We start from the raw sequence: 20,706 nt of genomic DNA on the forward strand, positions 1-20,706 counted from the left end.
CTTCTGATTGGCTCGCTGGCGTCGAGCCTGTCATTCACGGAGCAGCGTTGTCAATCAATACCACGCGGGGTCAAGCGCTGACAAATGCCTGTGCTCCTCGGTCCTCTGCCTGTGAATAGAGCCGGGAATGGCTGCTTAATTAGCTTCGAATGGCTTTTCTCTCCAGTTCAAACAATCTGTTACCACCACGTGGTAATGAGAGCCTACATTAAACAAAGGAAGAAAGGAAGCATGCAAACAGTTGTAACATTACAACCTGTAGTTTTTCCTTTACATATGGGCACCATGTAACAAGCACACACACAAGAAAAGAAGTGTTTACCTTTTTATCACAAAAGCCAATCGACCTGTTCTTTAACATTAAAACATGGGAAGTGTTTAGGAGTAACTAGTTACATGTAACTGTAATCTGTTACAGTTACTGAGAAAATGTGTAATTAAACAACAGTTACTTATGAAAATGTTGATGATTACAAAGGGGGTTACATCTGAAGTCAGACCTTTAAGATATTGCTCAGGAAGAGGGTTTTTTCCTCATTTGTTAATATTTAACATATTACTGAATACATATATTGCTGTTTTTAATTCTCTGAAATCAATATTATTTTTACGTTTTTTGTAAATAAATCACGATGTTGGTTTATTTGGAGCACACATGGGCTTAAATGGTGTCACAGTACCAATTAAGACCATGCCAGACTTTTGACTTTTTCATAAAATATCTTCCAAAATCAAATGAGAGATAAATCTTGCTTTATAAGAAATAAATCTCCCTTATACATCATGTCAGTATCCATGAAAAACACATGAACTTAGATTTTGGTGGGCTAAAATGTATTTATTACATTTTAAATAGAGTAACTAGTAATCTGTAACCTATTACATTTCCAAAGTAACCTTCCCAACCCTGAACATGTGCGAGAACATAATTTTAGTGGCATGATGTAGAGCTTCCACAATCAAACACCAGAAAAAAGGCACTTGTCTGCTTGTTTTTATAGTCGGCTGTGATAACAAGCCTGTGAAATGAAGAAAAACAACACCAGATGCATAGAAATGGCAGCCTAATTATATTATACACAGTCTTTTATAACACACACTTCTAGAAATAAGACACATACAATTCTGTACTTATGGTAATGCAAATAAAACAAATTCACATGAATGACATGAGGCTGGTGTCTTAGTTCAGTAATTTGGTCTGAAAAGTGACTGAAGTGGGGGGAAAAAAGCCAGCCATGCTTCATACCGGCTATAGTAGTAGCATTTTGGGAATGCAAAGGTCATTTTGTCATGTTAAGGTCTGAGATTGCACAGCAGTCGTCTACTTGTCATTCTTGTCAGCCACCTTGAGGATGTGGGATAACTGTGTTATTTCCAAAAGTATGGAGGCAGTCTGTGAGAAACTCAAGCACACACAAGAGCTGGCAGGCTAATCTCAGCCAGGCACCCCCTCATGCTTTTCAATAGAGAGTGCTTGGATTAAAGGCAACAAAAGAGCGGGCCAAACCCCAGGGAGAGGGGGCCCTCCGCCCACTGAGACCCCCACACTGTTTATTTACACGGAAACCCCAGCCTCACTGAAACTCCCACCCTCAGGCATTACACACTGGCCTATTTGCAGAGGTGGCTCTAATTCTTGACAGAGCAGGGATTGTCCTCACTCCTGCCGCTTTGAACTGAGTAGAAACTCGCTTTCCACATAACTCAGATATAGCAAGTGAGCAAATATTTTGTTTCTCCCATAGAACAATTACCGTGGGGTCATATTGTCAAAAGGTAGCTATAACTTTCACAGCCTGCGTGTATTTCTCAGGAGATATTGCTCATATTCCTTTAGGTGTACTGTGTGAAATCATGGTTTTGCAGCCGGGGAATGTGAAGATCAACGATACGGTGGAACGATTTATCATGAACCTATATTGGATGTATTTGGAGATTACACAGCATTGGCTCATTAATGTGACTTGCAGTTAATAAATGACTCGGCCATTTTTCTCTCTCATGGCGGGCTTACTTTCCTATTCACGAAGCAGAAAATGAGGGTCCTGTTATTGCAAGGCTGGGGTAGTAGCACTGCAATGACTTACACTTCAGGGTAACTGGCACGCCGTTTACATGGCGATACACACATACACACACACACATGGACATACTGCACACTGACAAACAAACACGCGCATGCATGTTGTGTATGGGAGGCAGCGTCAATCACGGGAGGGGAGGACACAAAAATTCACTAAAACAGACACACACACACACACACACAAACACGCATGCACACACATTCCAGGCAACAAAGGGCCTACAGTGTGTGGTGGCAAGATGAATTGCCTCTACTGTATTATCAGGGTGACTCATCAGACAGTAACCAATGAAAACAGGATGAAAGTCCTTATCAAAGGAGAAAAATGCAGACATGGAGAGAGTCTCAAAACAAAAAGATGAGGTCTTTGGCAGGAATCCTGAGCTGTACTTAGCCCTCGGCTGAGGGGGACATAGAGCCAATTGCTACTCACCACTTAATATTCTCTGCTATCAACAGTCCTTCACTGATAGATATAAGTACAGACATTAATAACAAAACTGTGCATTGTAGAGTTCACTTAACACTCAAGTACATTAAACAAATATTTTCTATACAGGTGTTTCTGAATGTCTTTCCACAACATATTTCATGTTACAACTGCAAGTTTGTTCAATTTGAATGACACACTGTATGTAGAGTTAATGTAAATGATTATTAAAAACAGTATGTGTTCTATTATATGTTAAAATTTCCCAAGACTCTTTTTTTTGTAGTTCTATACAATGCCTTCGTAGAGTTGTGGTGTGAATTCTATCACATTCGGTCGGGAAAACATCTCAGTGATGAAGAAAAACAGTGTGTGTTCATCTCTGACACGACCGTCAGAAAAACAAGTTGATTAAATTGACAGCACGACGTTAACGTCCACAAAGTTCACATGACAGTCGTAAAAAGTCTCATGGTGTCTTTTGAGCTCTTTGTGTTAATCTACCCACCCACACGTCTTTCAGTTCATGTTTAATCACACAAATCAGTGTTTTAATCTGGCACGATGTTCATGATATTCACTACTATGGAGTCCATACAATGATAATAATAATAAAATAATGATAATAAACTTTATAGTATATATAGTACTTTTCTTATCAAAGTTATAAAACAAGGCTGACAAAAGTAAGCAATGAAGAGCACAGAGCACAGAGATAAGACAGAGGCACGCAAGTAATAGATCATGGTAAATAAAATAACAAAACAATAAAATAAAATGCTCAGAAGTTAAACAGAAAAAACTTAAATCAATTAAAAGTTGTAAAACAATAAATAGAGCAATTAAAACATTTCCAAAAGCTTTCACAAAGAAAAAAGTAGGTAAAAATATGCAGTGCAACAAAACACAACAAAGCCTCCGATGTTCTGCTCTGTATTCAGTCTCTAACACGTCTCAGTGCTGAACCAGCAGGACTCACACAGCTGATACATGAACACCTCTGCCTCCGCAGCCTCACCCTGGTATACAAACTTGTTGTCTTGCTATGCTATTATTGTCCTGCATCCACCACGCAGCAGAGCTGGAGGGCCGCCAGTTGTATTCTTATCCCTTAAGAGTCAGCAACCTACTTTCAGAGAGGTGATGGGGACAAAGTAGCCCTTCTAAATGTTTTTTTTTTCACCCTCGCCTTTCACACTGCATAATCAAGAATCACAACTATTGTAGTGAGAGCTTGTTCAACAGGCCCTCAGCTCAGGAAATGCATAGCTGCTTCATTTCTATTTTAGGTGTGTTGACAACAAACTACAAATTACAGCTAGTTATAGGCTGCAGAGGCTGCACAGCTAGTCTTTGTATTGAATTATTCCTCGCCAACAATCTCTTGCTGGATGTGTTCCATAATTCAGGACACAAATACTATGAAAAGACTCAACGTTAAACTGATCAGAGGATCAAGCGGTACCAGTTGATTGAGAAGACCTTGAGCTGCTCAGCAAAGATTTTGTTACTCTAATCCAGTTTGCTAAATGGTTAATGTGATTAAAAAGATTCTTTGGGCCTAAATTCGGTTATGGTTCATGATTACATTCACATGGCATAGGAATGACTTCACATGACTGGCTCGAAGAAAATATGTTGTCAAGGGGTACGGCCCATGCCAGAAAAAGTGCAATTGCTACTGAGGTAAGAGTCTGTGGATTGTTTGGCTAAGTGTCTCATGAGGGGAACATTATAAACACTCAGATCAAACAGAGCTGTGACCGTCTGCAGCGGGAGAAAACATCACAGTGAGAAATGCGACGAGGAAAGTTTGTAGAAGTGAGCCGGATTTATCATCGTGTGCAGTGAACGGTAAGCGGAGCTCTTTAACGGGGGTCCGTAATGACGACGTGAGCCGCGTCGCATCTGAGAAATCTCCTTATGAGACCGCAGGCTTCTCCCCTCTCATATACTGCATTTCACCGCGTCTGCCTCACCACTTCTGCCGCATTTCATATTCCCTGGCACACAGTAATATAGCTCTGCTCCTCCATGCCAAATTGACTCCACAAGTGCTCCCATACCTGCTGACTGACACATGCTCACTGAAAATGATTCCTTCACCTGCAGCCAGCATTGCAGCTTGCTCTGGAGGGGTACTTGGTTCCATTATTAAGTTGAAAAAGAGAGACAGAGTGAGGGAGTTGTGGGGGGTTTGACTGGGTAGAGAAGAATAATAGAGAGCTGAGGAAGTTATCAGGGCAGGGGAGAGTGAGCCTGCCGTCAGACAGCAGATCAGAGAGCTCCTCCAGCTGGAACCCCTGCTCATGAGGCCGGCAGAGCAGAGCGGAGCCCAGCAGTCGACTGGAATGATGAGCTCTGCTGTACAGGACAGGTCAGACCAGTAGCACCTATACGGATCAGCTCCAGATCTACACCGCAACACAATACTTCAACAGCAGTGGAGTAGGTTTTCAAATACTGAAGTCAAAGCGTTAATATCACACTGTAAAAACACTCCAGTACATGAGAATCTTACCTGAATAATAGTATTATCAGCAAAATGTGGCCTCTGTGAGTATTTTATAAGATTATCATTACTGATGCATTAATATTTAAAGGGGATATGTCATGCTTTTGTGATTTTCTGTCATTTATATACCTTAATAATGTCAGGTATCTATGTTAAACGTGGTCAAAGTTCTAAAACATGAGCTGAACATATGTAAAAATGCCACTTCATCCTTTTCTGAACGCTACATTTGCAAAGTTCCCCCTATTTCCCTCGCTGAACTGACGTCAGATTGTCCGAGCGTGCCCACAAACGGCCGTATGTTCTACAGCCTTTGTTGCTTAAGTGGTTCCACGGGCTGTTTATGTCGTCTGTTTGCATATTGCAGATCAGGTTCAGGTTTTAACATGAATGGATGTATTTGGGAAGCCTATATTTTGAATAAAGACCAGAAAAAAAGATGCAAAATCTAACTACTACTGTTTGTTTACACAGCCTGCAGAGCTGGTGGAGACAGGAAGTACAACAGCCTGTTTTTGAACTGTAGATCATGCAGATATTCCACGAGAGTATAAATATAGATCTGTAAATATGTATATGTGTTTATGCAGGATTTTTACTGCTGCAGTTGGTCAACACGGAGCTAATTTTAATTACTTCATCTAATGTTGGTTGTTTAATCTTTAACGATCTTATAAACTATATGGTTTATATGTAAAGTTTTAATCTGCAAAGTAACTACTTTGTCAAACAAAAAGTGCAAATTTGTACTTAAGTATAGTCTGTGATTAAATGTACATTTCAACGCTGTCCACCATACAGCATCCTCCATTTACCAATCAATAGCTTCTAGATATCATCAGAGTGATTGATGGTTCCCAGAATATTGCTACCAGTGCATTTTTGTTCCCTAAACAAGGACAAAAAAGGGTTAAAGAATTATGGAGACAGAAGCCCTGAGAGAGTAAGCGAGACCAAATCAACAAATTAATGCCTGTCCTATGAGAGGCTAAGCCTCTTATTTTTATTTCAAATGAGGACAGAAATTGACTTCCTTATTAAATCTAATTATTAGCCGGTGCCCTCCAAAAGTCTTCTGAAATCGCCTAGAGCGACCAGGCTATTAGCATAAACACCACCACTGGCAAGCTAAAAACAAATGGTATATTTAGTCAGTGTTAATGGGATTAAAGTGTTCTGGATTCAGGAGCAGTTCTACTAACAGTGAGCATCACATCTTCATTATGGATGCCCTGACTTCTCCATTTCCACTCTCTTTGTTTGCATTTCATTCCACTCCGCTGCCTCCCGCTACTCACAGTTATTCAACAGATTGTGTTCAATCTTGATCCAAAAATCCCAGACAATCATAAATAATAAAGGATTACACCAATCTCTGAAAAGCTGGTGGCTTGCCAGCGGCAATGCACACACAGAGAAATAATTGTTGGCCATCTGTGCACCAGATTGGTAAGAGAAAGGGTAAACAAAGAGCACAGTGTACCTGCTAAAGCTTTCTCCCCTTTCCCTCTCTCCCTTTAGCCAGGGAACATGAAAGGCTTTGATGACGCTCACCCCTGCAGAATCCACTGGCTCGTTCCAAGAGATTTTTTGATTAGGAAGGTTTCAGAACCACAGACTGACAAGCCGCGCCTGTCAGGAATCTAACAAGGCTTGGGGTTATCTCTCTATCAGCAGCCAAACAGTGCTGAAACACTGCACAATGCCAGCCAAATAGAGTAAGGATGGAGGATAATTGACCAGGCAAATTATCGCATTTACATGTCATATACACGGCTCTCCAGGAAAGAAAGTAAAGTCATGAAAAAGCTCACCCTCTGCAGTCTCATAAATCACTCTTCTGTGGGCTAGATTGGATTTACTGGCACACACTGTTACTTATACACTGCCAGAACCACCGTTGGGGATGCACAGACCTCGACCGACCATCGCAGATCCTTATTAGTGAAAATTGATCTTGTTGCTAAAGATTGTCCTGGGGTCAATCAATGCATTTTGATGCAAGCTGTAAAGTTAATTGTGATATGCGTTTGATTTATGGGTCAGACAATAAATCAATATGAGATGGATTTCACATGGGTTCCACCATCTATTCAATAAGCTGATTGACTCCAATTTACTGTTTCATAATTACAAGTCATTTGATATGAACCATCAAATTACTGTTTGGACGATCGCTGCCAAATGCTGGATTTTTCCACACAAAACACACATCGTAAAACACCACCTAATAATGTGAAACTAAAACAAAAGCCAGGCTTTTTGTATGCTTTTGCTGTTTGCTGCTTCACAGTTTGCGCAGCGAGTGAAAAATGACCTTTGCGGCTTCCCATCCATTTCAACTGGAGGACTCTTATTATGGTGCGAGATTTATATATGTATATGTGGAGACAGATAGATAGAGATAAATAGTGTGGGATTCTGAAGCAGGGAGGAGACAAAAGATAGGGCAGAGTCATAATGAGCTGTGTTTATGTGCAGTGTTGCTTGGCCTGTTGACAGCAGTTAATGAAGTTACAGTTAGTGGGGGGATCTGCTGGCACTAATTAAACTCACTGTCATTAGCAGTGTTGGAAAGAGTAGGTGCTGCAGCGGGAATGGGAGGAGCAAAGACACAGGCAGATACATCAGAGCAACAACAGCAGAACACACACACACAAACACACAAACACACACAAACACACACAACAGGAGCTATATGTGACGAGGGGGATTAGATACAACTTTATTGTGCACAGGGAACTCCTGACTTTGCATTTAAGTTTTATATGATGGTATAAATCCTCTTAAAGCTGACTTGCAAAAGATGAACAATATATATTCTACTGAAAAACACAATATAAGCCATTAGACTAAAGCCTATACTCTATCAAGTGCACAACGAAATAAAGTTAACAGAGTTTATATTAAACAGCAGATGCAGGAAATATTTTACACCTAACTGAGCCTACAGTGTGGATTGGCTCCTGTGTAAGCCACAGCTCTGACATCTGGAAATGTTGCAGTCACCACTGGGCTGTTAGAAAGTGGGAGAGAGCTCGATTGACTGTCACAGAGTCTGAGTGGAGCTCAGTGTGTGCCATCTTAACCACAGCTCCATCGTAGCCTGTAATCCAGCTCACCACCAAAGCCACTGCAGTTGGCTGCCTGTGCAGACCAAGCCTCACTGTTTGTTTATGCAGCACATAGACCCGGCCATTAAAAGTGGGAAGCCTGTCAAAAATAAAAAGAGACTTTTCATGTTTGAGGGCTGCAATTGTGGCTCTTGTGTGATGTTTTTCCTCCACACTGACCCCGAGCTTTGAGGTCAGGAAGCCGCTTAACCCTGGGCTGTGGAGCCAGCCGATTGGCTGGGCCAAACACAGTATTTTTGAATGTGGTGGCATACAGGGTGCCTCCGGCAGAGGTACTGTGGTTGCGTGCAATGACTATGGCTGTGTAACCACGGCAGCCTACACATCATTATAATGGCTCCTCAGGCAAAGAAGCCAAAGATCCTTCATAAATGTGCACATCATTTCCCTCATTATGTCCTAGTTACCTTTCCTCATGTTCCCCAAACCTCACTACGACACAATGTTAACCACGCATCAAGTGGAGCGATGCCTATAGATTGCACCAACAGGAACACAAAGGTATAGCAACATCCTCAAACTGAAATACTCAAATAATGTGGATAAATAGCTCTCAACAATCTGTAACCCCCCCAACACAGAAGCTGCTTACAAATGATACAAGCTGTTTAAAATAGCTATTCCCAGCTCACAGCCATTCAAATACTAAAGCAGCGCAGGGAGAATGTGGAAATTTGCTATGTAGTTAACTTGCGACAGCCACCAATTAGGTTTACGATTTGGGCGCCTTTGGGCCACTGTCGCCAGGCCTCAGTCTCCCTCTGATGTCATTACACAAATCTGCTCCAGTCTAACAGAGCAACAGGCCTGTAGGACACAGGGGGAGAAGGAGAAGGAAAGTTGGCTCGGCTCCTCTCCTCTGATAGCAGCAGATAAGCCGGCCTTGGGGCCTGTTATCTCATCTGTGGATCCTGTGTAAATGTAAGTTTTAGTCTGGCAGATTACATCAGCAGAGCCTGCTGGGGACAGAGGCCAGCCGCTGGGGGACCATGATGACTCCCCTCATGTGACAAATGCATACCCTCCACCCTTCATGGAGTAACAAAGCAGGACCTGGGTGTACTGTGGGAGATGGCTCCTCTCAGACAGTCAAGGGAGTCCCCAAAGGAACTGGAATTAAAACTGTCAACTTCCATTTAGTCCAAAACATTCACCCCATAGCATTTGCTTTCACTGTCAGCTGCACACTGTGTGCAGTGATAGTGATATTAGTGGACAGCACGCCTCACTTTGGATAAATGTCTCTATTATGGCTGTGTGGAGGTGTGTGTCCCGGCAGGAAAAGAACCGACCAGCTGACGTGGGACAGGACCTCTGCAGTCCAAAGGCCACAAAGGTGCCATGTGACTGTGAGAGGTTCATTTTAGGATACATAAACACACCCTCCCTGTTTGTCTACACTTTCCTCTATGTGTCTACTGTATGTACAGCACATTCCAGACAGATAGACAGATAGACAGATAGACAGACAGACAGGCCACATCTGGAGACCGACCAATGGGAGGCCATCCCTCTTCCTTCATTTCTCCTCGCTCCCTGCGTCTGTCATCCCACCCAGAGAGGGGAAGTGGTGAGGTTGGAGTGGTTGGCCAGACGGGGCCAGCTGTGTGACCACAGACCTCTGAGTGTGTGTATGTGGGAGGGAGGGAGGGATCCACAGGCCTTATTACAGACCCAACTACACACTGGGCCTCACAAACAGCTACTTCACAGCCAGCAGCCGCCACCGAGTAGCAGCAGCAACACTGCAGGATTTGTACTATGACAGCAGAGAATGAATACTTGTGTGTTACCATCAATCACAAGCCTATCTGGTATCTAATGTTTTTAATGCATACTTAACTAAGTGGCTGGTAAATGTCTGCACGGGGGGAAATAAAAATAAACGTAAACTCTGCTGTTTCATAAACAAATATAACAGATTAAGTCTTTGGAATGACAAACTCGTACAAATGTTGGCAGTTTTGAGCTGAATGTGTTGTACCACAGTCAGCTGCCAACTCATATCAGCTGAAAGGGACTGCTGCTGGACTGCACCGTCAGCCACATCACAGGACAGAAGGTCTCACAGTGATGATGTCACTGTTTTGCCTGGGTCCCCAGGGCGGTGATTTATGAGCTAATCTGGGTCTGTCTCCACAGATTCCAGGTCTTTCTCTCCCAGGGGAGCTGCTAATGGGACAGTGGGATGGAGCCACCATGCAGCAGCAGAAGTCCTCTCAGCTCACAGGCCCTGACATCCATCTCCATGATCACACACCACACAGGAAAAAAAAGAAGGAGAAGCAATGTTGACTTCATTTTGCGGCACACGTACAAGCATGTACACCCACCCACCCACCCACACACACACACATACACACACACACACAAATACAGAATAAATGAAGTATTGCATATATAACCTTGGCTATTTGCAATTTGTCATGCAGCCCAAGAAAGATAATTGAGGCAACCTCCCGGTATGCAAATAGAATGATAATCAGCCCGCGCCACTCTACCAAACACATATGCACAGGAAAAAAACAACAAAAAAAACAGTTACATTGTTAGCAATTTCTAATAGAGGACACCTATTGACCCATTTTCTCCTGGAAAGCAATTTGTCCGTCCAAAATAAAACTAATAGGTGGCAAGATGAATGGATTAGAGTGGGCTAGACTGGGTGCACCGTGCCACGAGGCACTAAATCACCAGATTATTAGTTTTATGAGCCAAGCCCATGAGAGAATAATTGCTAATGTTCCCAGAGTAACCAAGGGAAATAAAGGTAATGGAGCAATTTATAAATTCTGATTGGTATACATAGAGAACTTCCAGCCCATCTCCTTTGTTATTTTACTGCTCTCGATAAAATACGCCCCGAGCCACACAAACACTAGGGCCAGCTATCAAAATCAATACAATCACAGAGCCGCGAGTGCTGCTTCTGCTCCTTTGTTATTTTTAGTGCGATGCAGCCTGACTTGCTGTTATAGATCAAAATAATGTGGAAAGCAAAAGAGGAGTAACACAAAAAAAAGCACGAACATCAACTTCCATTTCTTAACTAATATTTGTTCGTCTGGAAGACGTACAGATGGTGATTCATCCCCCTCATCCTCACCCCAATGTATTTTGCAAATGTAAGAGAACTGCCGTCTTGTATTGATGATGGAGACAAGATCTTTGAATCCTAAAATCAAACATTTGAGTTTGTCTTCCAGAGAAGTTAAGACGCGGCGCAGTGGCGCAGTGACAGACAGACAGGGTGCTGAGGCAGGCAGGTGCTCTATTTAATCCGCCCAGCTCAGATGAATAGCTGTCCTTCACTCATCCTGTTTTCCTAACCACACAACTTTCCATCACACAGACCCAAATCCCTAATTTCCACCTCTTCACAGTTCTCTGATGTTTAAATTGTAAGTTGCACAAAGTCCAAAACGTAGTCTGAAATGTTCTGCAGATGTCGAACCTTCTCATGTGGTTCATGAAAGCAGAGATTTATCTGGTTAGAGAGGCCTCGTTGCTTTGCGACCACAGTCTTCCTGCCTCATGTTAGGGTCGTGGTGGGTGGTCTCAGTGTCTTCTCATGTCCGATCCCGAGAGGAGGAGGAGAGGACAAACAGCGCATAGCCTGCAACAATCAACTCCTGTTTGGTTTTAAACAATTATAACTTCATTAAAATCAGCACAAGCCAGCGCGCTGTTTAAAGCAGACATGTGCATTTATAGCCTCAAACTATATTTAATCCGCTGCTGTGTTAAATTACACATTGAAGTAAAGGTGAGAGGAGCTAAAATGGATAACATGTAGAAAACAATATGGCAGCATGGAGGCAGGGTTAGAGAGTCACATCGTCTCCCAGCTCGGAGCACGTTGACTGTGGGTGCATCTGTGATAGATTTGCTCTGCTGGAGTGTTTGCAGCCAAACAGCGCTGATGTTGCACCGTATGCAGACACAGTATACGCACACACACTACTTGACCTTTTCGACAGCAGCGATGACAGCCCACAAACTCTTCTTGTAACGGTTCGCTGAAAATCTCCAGCTTTCTTTCCACTTCTTGTTTTTTTGTTGTTTTTTTTTGGTGGTGAAACTGCGTTGCTCACTTGTGATTTTCACTTCCTTGTCTTGCGGGTAAGAAATACTGTGAACTGTGACAGCACTATCTGTTCACACTTGTTGAGTCGAGGTAAGTATCATTTTTGTGTATTTAACAATTCATTCCTGAGAAGGTGATTCAGTGGAGATAATTTATTGCTGTCCTCCGACCAATACAAATCCAGACTCCCACATATCTGCACTTTGTCATCCCATCTGTGCTCCTGTAGTCCCACAGAGAGGGTATTTTCGGGTCAGATTGTTGGTTCATCATCACCTCACATTTCCTGTTATGAAATAGCATGACACCCGACACAGTGTACAACAGATCTTAACAAACCATGAGAGCGGAAATTATGATGAAACTAGGATGGGAGTTTATCTCAAGGTGTAAAGATTCAACTCTAATGCTGTTTTTTTTTTTTCTTGTCTGATTTTTCATGCTGACGTTTGGACATTTATTTTTTGGACGCTCTTGCCTCATTTGAATTAAAGTGGGTTTTAAAGCAAGTAGCTATCAACCTCAAATGTCAATCTAATTCCACACGCAGCTTTCAAGAACCACTGACAGCAGGATGCCGGCTGAGACATGGAAATTGATTTTCCAACAGATTGATTCCACCCCGGATCTTGTGCTGATCTACAGAGAAAGAAGCCGTAATGACACATTCTGTGATCCCACAGTTTCTATACAATGTGGTTAGGTTTTATCCAAATGCGACAAGGCCTGTAATAAATCTTGTCTTCCTTCCATCAGCTTGCCAGCAGCTGGGAGCCGTCAAGGGAAGCCACCCCAAGCAAAATGTTATTCCAGCTTGTTAGTGTTTGAAGTCACAGCAAGCTGGGCTGCAGAAGCTGCTGCCTGTGGTTTATGGCTTGTGGGGTTGCTCAAGATATGGAGTCTCACTTTCCAAGTCAGGATGTCTCACTGCCATTGAAGCCACAACTGTAGCTGTGAGATAACGCAGGCACGTTGAGAAGAAAGGACTTCAGAGCAGACATGTGGTCTTGACTCAGTGAGTGACAACACTTACAGTGTGTGTGTGTGTGTGTGTGTGTGTGCATGTGCACCTCAGTACATGTTGTTTTTCCACATCCGCCTACAGATGCAGTACTGCAACCACTTGCAGAAACACTATTGCTTCCTCTTACTGCCACTTTCAAATAGTTGCTTTTATCCAAAAACATGTGCGCATTTTTTGTGAGTTTATACACTTGCCAGGTTTTTGTCTGGCAAAACATTTTTTATTCTCCTTTTTCATTCTCAACAATAAATAAATGAGGCACTTCTGACAAACTGGCTACATTAATTTATTTGTACTGAATGAGTAATGAATATAAAAATGGACACTGAATCGTGTTTTGGTGTAGCAGTGAGGGATTTTTTTTTCATATTCCCCTAAAAGGCCAATAAAACTGCCTTCAGATATTAAGAAATGTGCTCTTCGTTCATCGTGAGGTAGGGTGCAGAGCATAGTGCAGATACTTGATGCAGAGGCAAAGCACAGTGCAGGTACATCAACAGAAAGTGTGCATGGTAAGATTCAGCTAAGTTCATAAACTATATGCTTATTCTCAAACCTGGTAGCTCCATCTGACTGCTGACATTTGACTATTTATTACTTTTCCTGGCGAGATTGTGGTATGTTTTTAATGTTGTGTTATAGAGTTCGGGGAACTTTGAAACACAGGCAGGTTTTTCTTCCATCACTCTCTACCTCCTCTTCTAGCATGTGTCGCTTCTGACTCACATACAGCTGTTATCTTACTGTTTGCACTTTGAAAGGTCAGATATAACTGAGGTCAAAGTTGAAATAATTTGAACTTTGAGAGCAGTGCTTGGTGGTAATTTCGAGTGGTAGGAGAACAATGGCACAGCCAGCGCAGAGCGGTTTCACTACTGATCATGTGTGGGCACCTTTAAGCCACACAGCTCCTTTGATTTTCTGAAATGTAATAATGTCTTGAAAATCTTGGCTCGGATCAGCGTTTCAGCATTAGAGCAGCTGTATTTCAACCACAATAGGCCAAAGGTTGTCAGTCACTCGGTGTATCCACTGCTCGGCATCCAGTCTCTGATATTTTTCCTGTAATCCTTCATTGTTGCGCTGTGGGACTAATCCCTCAGATTCCCTCACAGTCACAGCAAGGACCCTCAAAGACTTTCGAACAAACAATCCTCTGTATAACAGTTTACAACTTTCTCTGTACAGCATGTGTGACAATATTTTATTAGAGTGCATTATAGTGGGCGAAAATATTCAGGTGTTTAAAAGAAAAGGAGCAATGCCACGAAATTGTACAGTAGCACACTAGTATAATGGACACAATGTACTTGTATGCATAATAAGTACATGTAAACATACATAATATCATCTTTGAGCACATAAATTATTGTATATAATATTACTGATTATACACTGTATTACCACTGTATTTGGTTGAGGCGGCAATTGGTCAGTGCTTCATATTTTAATTAGCTAATCAAAGAAATGAGTATAGTTGTCAAATAAATATAGTGGAGTAAAAAGTGCCAGATGTTGTAGTGTAAAATGGAATCAAAGTAAAGTACAAGCAGCTAAAACTTATAATTGAGTATTTAATCTATTCTGAATGAATTCATGCTGCAGCAAATGATAATTCTCACAGATAATTAATCTGATGATTATTTTTGTTTGGCAACAAAAAGGTGGTGGCAAAATGTTGCTATAACCAGAGAATGTTTGGGCATATCAACTTTAAAATAATGAATCGATTGTCTAAAAAGTTGCAGATTAATGTTCAACTAATTGAATAAATGACTTAAAATTTCAGTTCCAGTTCTTACAGTTCTGGACTCATTGGGGTGAAGACTACAGAGGTAAGAGGGAAAGTAATAGCTGTGAGAGTGACAGGACAAGGATGTGAAAATGTCTCCTATGTACTATTATGAATAAACCATTAGAGCTTAAGTGAAGGACATGCAGATACTAATTGGATATGCTTGGCTGATTCTATTACACTATAAAGATAAGGTTAGGCAGAAAGGTCAGGAGGGCAATGCAATGCGCCATCTGATTCAGTGATAGTTTTCTCCATTCTCCCTCCCAAAACCTCCCACCCCTTACACACACACACACACACACACACACAGTCAGACACATGACCTGGGGGTCAGCTGTTGTGGCTGCTGCTCCTGTTCGTCCCTTAGGGAGGGAGGGCGGACAGGCTATTGATCAGCCAGACTATTATCAGAGCTGAAGCTGTTTATCATGCTGTCTACTCTCAGCAGGGAGCCTCCGTCTCTAATGGACCGTGGTACGGCGCTCCCCTGCACCTGTCCTTGTCACCCCCACACCTTAAGCACCATCGATCCCGACGTCACCCGTCCTTGTCCCACTGGTGCCCTACTCTCTGGGGGAGGGTGGCTCCTCCTGTACTGTCAGCACTGAAATATATTTCTCATTGGTGTCGCCCTGCTGATGAGTCTTTTGTCTGTCCTTTTAGAAACCTCAGTCACCCTGGTAACAGCAGTTTGGAAACAATGATGAGCACATTATCATACTCCGACCTCTGACACACTTATACTTATCATACTCAAGTAAGCAAGACAGAGTTTTAATATCACTCTTTAAATCATAAAGGTTAAACATCATGTCAAAGATATACCTCAGCCACTTTCACAAAGTTGGGTTTATGAGAAAAAAGTAAAGTAAAAAAACGGCTGATGTATCTTGATTTTTAGTCCTAAGTAGAACCAAAAACACAAGATCACACATTTTTCATTTCTCTTCCTTTAGACATCTTTCAAACTCCACATGTCTAATTTGAATCACAAACTTTCTGCCTCATGGCCTAAACTCACTATGGAGTATCGCCTCATCCTCAGAAGATATTATTTAACTGTTTTCAAAGGCCGATCAGGACTATGCATAGTAAGTAACCTGATTTTGATGTGTAAAGTAAGTGGAGTGTCCCTTAAAATGTACTCCAAATTAGCACAGGGATTTCCAAAGTCTGAGACTGATCAAACTTGGAAAAAGGCGCCCCCTCCTCCCATTAGTTTAGTTGCTTAGCTTTGCTCAAATCCTGGGATGGTGACTTGGGATCATGATTATGTTATTTGATCCCATAGACACTCAACAATTGAGCCAAGATAGCCTGATGTTGTTGTCTGACTTCAGACAACAACAAATACATATAAATGTCTGTCTGAGGGTATTTATTAGTGTCTGACTCTGGTAAAGTGGGAAAAACAGTAAAATTCCCCAAAACTACTGCATGGAATTATCACTCTGAATTATCTCTTTAACAAAATCACACACATTCAGGCTATTTTATGTGATGTTCTTTTGATAACTAGTGCAATAATTTTTCACTTATATTCACTGAGCCTTTCCTGAAACTGTTTGGATCACCTCCCACTTTGAAAACGTCTCACATAGCACATACTAACATGCTAATGTTCTCAATCAGTTTGCAATCTATTTTCAACATTTGCCCTGATGACAACAAGAAAGATACAGCCAAGAGGCAACTCCCACAGCTTGAGGCCTTGAGCCAGTGAGGAAGAATCTTGTGCTGTCGACGGCTGGCTCCAAAAAAATCCCTGGCTCCGACTGACTAACACTCATCAATGTCAGCTTCTCTGTAGAAATACAAAGTCAGTAATTTTTCGAGTCATTATGGTCTCACTCACTGAATTGGTGGTCATTTTGGAACCGCTGCCGTGTTGGAAACGACTGACAGATGTGATTGACAGTTCGCTCCCCTGCTTCTCTCCCCGGCTCCAGGAACTTGCTCTTGGTCAGACTGTGAGTTTATTGCCATTTCATTATGATACCTGACCTGTTAACACAATTTACCTAACGTTAGCCTAAGTGTGCACCATCCAGTATTCTCAGTAGGCTAGCATTGCTTTGGTCTGAGGTAGTGGGGCGTGTTTCCAGAGTGTGAAAGGCAACTTGCACGTCCTGGCTCCAAATGGAAAAAATGCGAACTCTTGGCTTCAAACCTGCGCCAACACAAATCAATGTGTGACCTCACATCTCAATACGTCCAACTTTATATACAGTTTATGGTTAGCACCCGTGTTTGCTGACAAAGCTGGAGTGTATTTTCCACTGACAGTGGGTGACCTACTATATGTGCTCACTTGATGGGATAAAACCGTGTCCAGTCACACACTTTGCGGCAGTGGTCAATATCAGCTCTGTGTACAGCAGAGCTGTTACACTGGGCTATTAAAAAGGAGCCAGTAAATGTCAGACACCAGAAGCCGGGGCCATAAACAAGCCAGTGGACAGTGGTTATTCAGAGGTCACGCAGAGTGCTCAGTCGTCTGTGGCGGCTGGCCGGGGGAAACAAAGTGATGAGGATTTAATGATATCCAGCTTTGTGGCTATTGATAGCAGAGTCAATGGGCTGCACTGTGGGTGTCTCTCTGATACACCAGATTAGCAGCTCTGTGCCAGATGAAAACGTCAGAGATCAATAGGACACAGGGGAGAATCAATAATCGTCCCACTACTCTGTGGCTTTCATTTGGTGGATTGCTCTGGTCCTTTATGGCCTGCCGTGCTGTCAGCGTGCCATTTACTGCATTCATAAAACATGCATCACAGATCTGTCACGGGCATCATATGTTAATGCCTCCTGCTAATGAATATGAATGCGCTGTTCATAAGCCAAGTCTCTCTCTCATTACATTGCTTTACACCTCGCTGAGCCCGGAGAGCTCGCCTTGGATGAAATGTAAATCACTGCTTTATTGGAGTAAAATGCATGACTATCATACTAAAACGCCAAGCAGGTGAGAACAAAACACAGAAAGTTTGCAGTAGATCAAATGCTTTGAAGCCAATAGTCTTGTAAAACTGTGAGAAATGAGTGGGCTAATTGCAGCATCATCACAGCGCCTGAGATGTGGAAACAACAGAGAATATTCAGTCATGTCCTAAATATTATAATCAGCATTACCTGGCTTGTCGCGCTTCATTATAGTCCAGAGATCTTAGATTAATTAGCATTATTGTGCACAGTGAGTGAGAGAATTGGACAGTAATTACATTAACCTTCTGGATCACACCTTGTCTTTTTACAAGACATGTCGGAACAATAAAAGATTGCTACTGCATAGATGATTACTCTTATCCTTGACAGTGCCTGCCTTCCAAATTGATCCAATTAGCCATTCAGGGCTAATTTAATTACTCGGGGCTGCTACAGCCTCTCTATCTTTCTGTCCTTGCCACCAGGTTAATCATAACTCTGAGCACTGGAACAGATTATCTTTAGCACATGCATGAAGAAAGCAAATTTAATCTGATACGGGAAAACATGAATTAACTGTCCCACTTATAGCTACTGAATGCAAGCAAAAAAAATACCACATTTTGTTCTGATTTCATATGTATTAAATGCCCTCTGTGATAGCATGCTTATTCTTCTTTGCAGGGGAAGATAGCGAGCAGCAGAGGCTAGCTCTGTCACAGTTATCAGCCTCAGAAGTCTCTCACTTGGTAAACTTCCCCTGAATATCAATCACAGAGAAAAAAAACTATGTTTCATTTTAGACGCTAATGAAGGTGAGAGCTGGCTGCTACGAAAGAACATATCCATATGATTAGTATGCATGCAGCAGGTTGGTAGTTGATATTAGGTGAAACCACCTTCATGCACACAGAGTAATATCATCTGCTTCATTTTGAGCACAGCGGCAGGCCGTCAGGCACGTACCAATCTTCTCTGCTCCAGGGACAATATGGGTTTGAGAAATGAGAAGTAGAAGCCACTGCGTTGCCAGCCACATCCATAATTGGCAAACCGAGCACGATGAGAATGAACTCTGGGCTTGGCTCGTCTTTGTTGTAATTAAGATGAAATTCACCAATCATTTAAACTCACAAATGGAGGTTTGTCAGGAGGCCAAGAGCCCATTGAAATACCATTGGCTTGCAGTTTAGGTATTTATCTGTCTCTGCAGAACTGAGGAGCCTGTATTTATGTTTCTTCAATCAGTGTTCAAGATTCCAGTAAACCTTTTGAGTGAAGGTCAAATAGTGATACATCCGAGAAAGAAAGAGAAAACACGTAGGCTACAAGTAAAACAGAAAAACTAGATGCATAAGATAGATATCACAAATTAAACAGTTTTGTGCAGCTGTGCAAATTTATGTAAGATAAGTGTCTTCCTGCACTGAACATAGGAAAGAAAAGCTTGTTTGCAGAATATATTATCTATCATCTGTTGAGCAGTTTCCATATAGTGTGTAAACCAACATTTGAGATGCAAAGATCCACAGGAAACAAATCTGTTGAACATCCTGAAAATGTTTATTTCAGTGTCTTTTTTCTCTCTCTCTTCCTGTTGCATCTCTTCATCTCTCTGCGGATTTGATTCATAAGCATGTCATGTTAGATTCAGGCTGAGTTTAGGAGCTAATGAGTTGCAATAGACCCAGAGACTTGGTGTTCACAATAGCCAGTGGGAGTCGCATTGAAAACTGTGTGTTCGCGGCTCTGCTCGTCCTGCGGGGGCTTTCTTCAATGCCTGTATGTGTGTGTGAATCTCACATGGTCATGAGCGGAGCGTATAAACAGAGCTTTAATCAGGGAATTGTTTGGGGAGAGTTCTTTTAATCTGTGATTATAACACCAGATCAATGAGGATTCCTGCTCTGAGCCGTGCCAGTGATAAAACGGCGGATTTACATCAAATATTCATCGCCAGCTTTCCCAGAGGACTCACCACCACAGACAACCGCTGACTTTTATTCTATACAGAGCAGATGGAAAACCAAACCACCAAGTGAATTCTCTGTAAAGACTGAGATGCTCCAAATTGGGTCTTATGTAAGGAAAGTTGCAAACTGTAGTAATTATCTACAAAGTGCTGCTTTATCTTTTGAAAAAAAAAAAAAAACTTTAAAAAGAAAAAAAAAAGCATCACCATCCTCCCACTGGTACCCAACATTAGGATGGCGAGTCGACAACATGTTAAACATGGTTACACAACAGTATTGTACAGCCAATGAAAGAAAGTCTCCTGAGCCCCTGTGATGCCTTGTCATCAGAAAGTGTTTGGTCTCGGCTTCATGATTCCCTCTAAAGAACTGAGGCATAACTTAAGAGTGGACACAGCCTTTTAAGTGCAACAGCGCAATTAATAATAAATGTTCGCTGTATTACTGAAGTGAAACAATAAAAAAGTTTCAGAGATTAGAGCAGAGGAAGTTTCGGGCTAGTCCTTCATGTGCTATCAGCAAATTGCAAGGCAGCATTAGATTCAAATGTTTTGAGTGATGTAGCAATTTTACATCACTTATTGTCATTTCTTCATTATTTACAAATTATTAATGCATCAAACTGCACTTTTTCCCCCTGAATGACTTTCTCATTATTCCCACAAAGACACATTATTACATTAGAGTCACAATTGGGTGCTAAAATAAGGGCCTTGAAGCCATGAGCCCAT

General features: G+C 42.0%; 1 protein-coding gene across 1 annotated transcript in view; it reads left to right on the forward strand.

Moving 5' to 3' along the window:
• The window catches only part of cd151 (CD151 molecule), a 163,859-nt gene that overhangs the window by 130,572 nt on the left and 12,581 nt on the right, over positions 1-20,706 (forward strand). The gene's annotated exons all lie outside the window — the stretch shown is intronic.

The sequence above is a fragment of the Scomber scombrus genome, chromosome 6, assembly GCF_963691925.1.
Source record: "Scomber scombrus chromosome 6, fScoSco1.1, whole genome shotgun sequence".
Taxonomy (NCBI): Eukaryota; Metazoa; Chordata; class Actinopteri; order Scombriformes; family Scombridae; genus Scomber; species Scomber scombrus.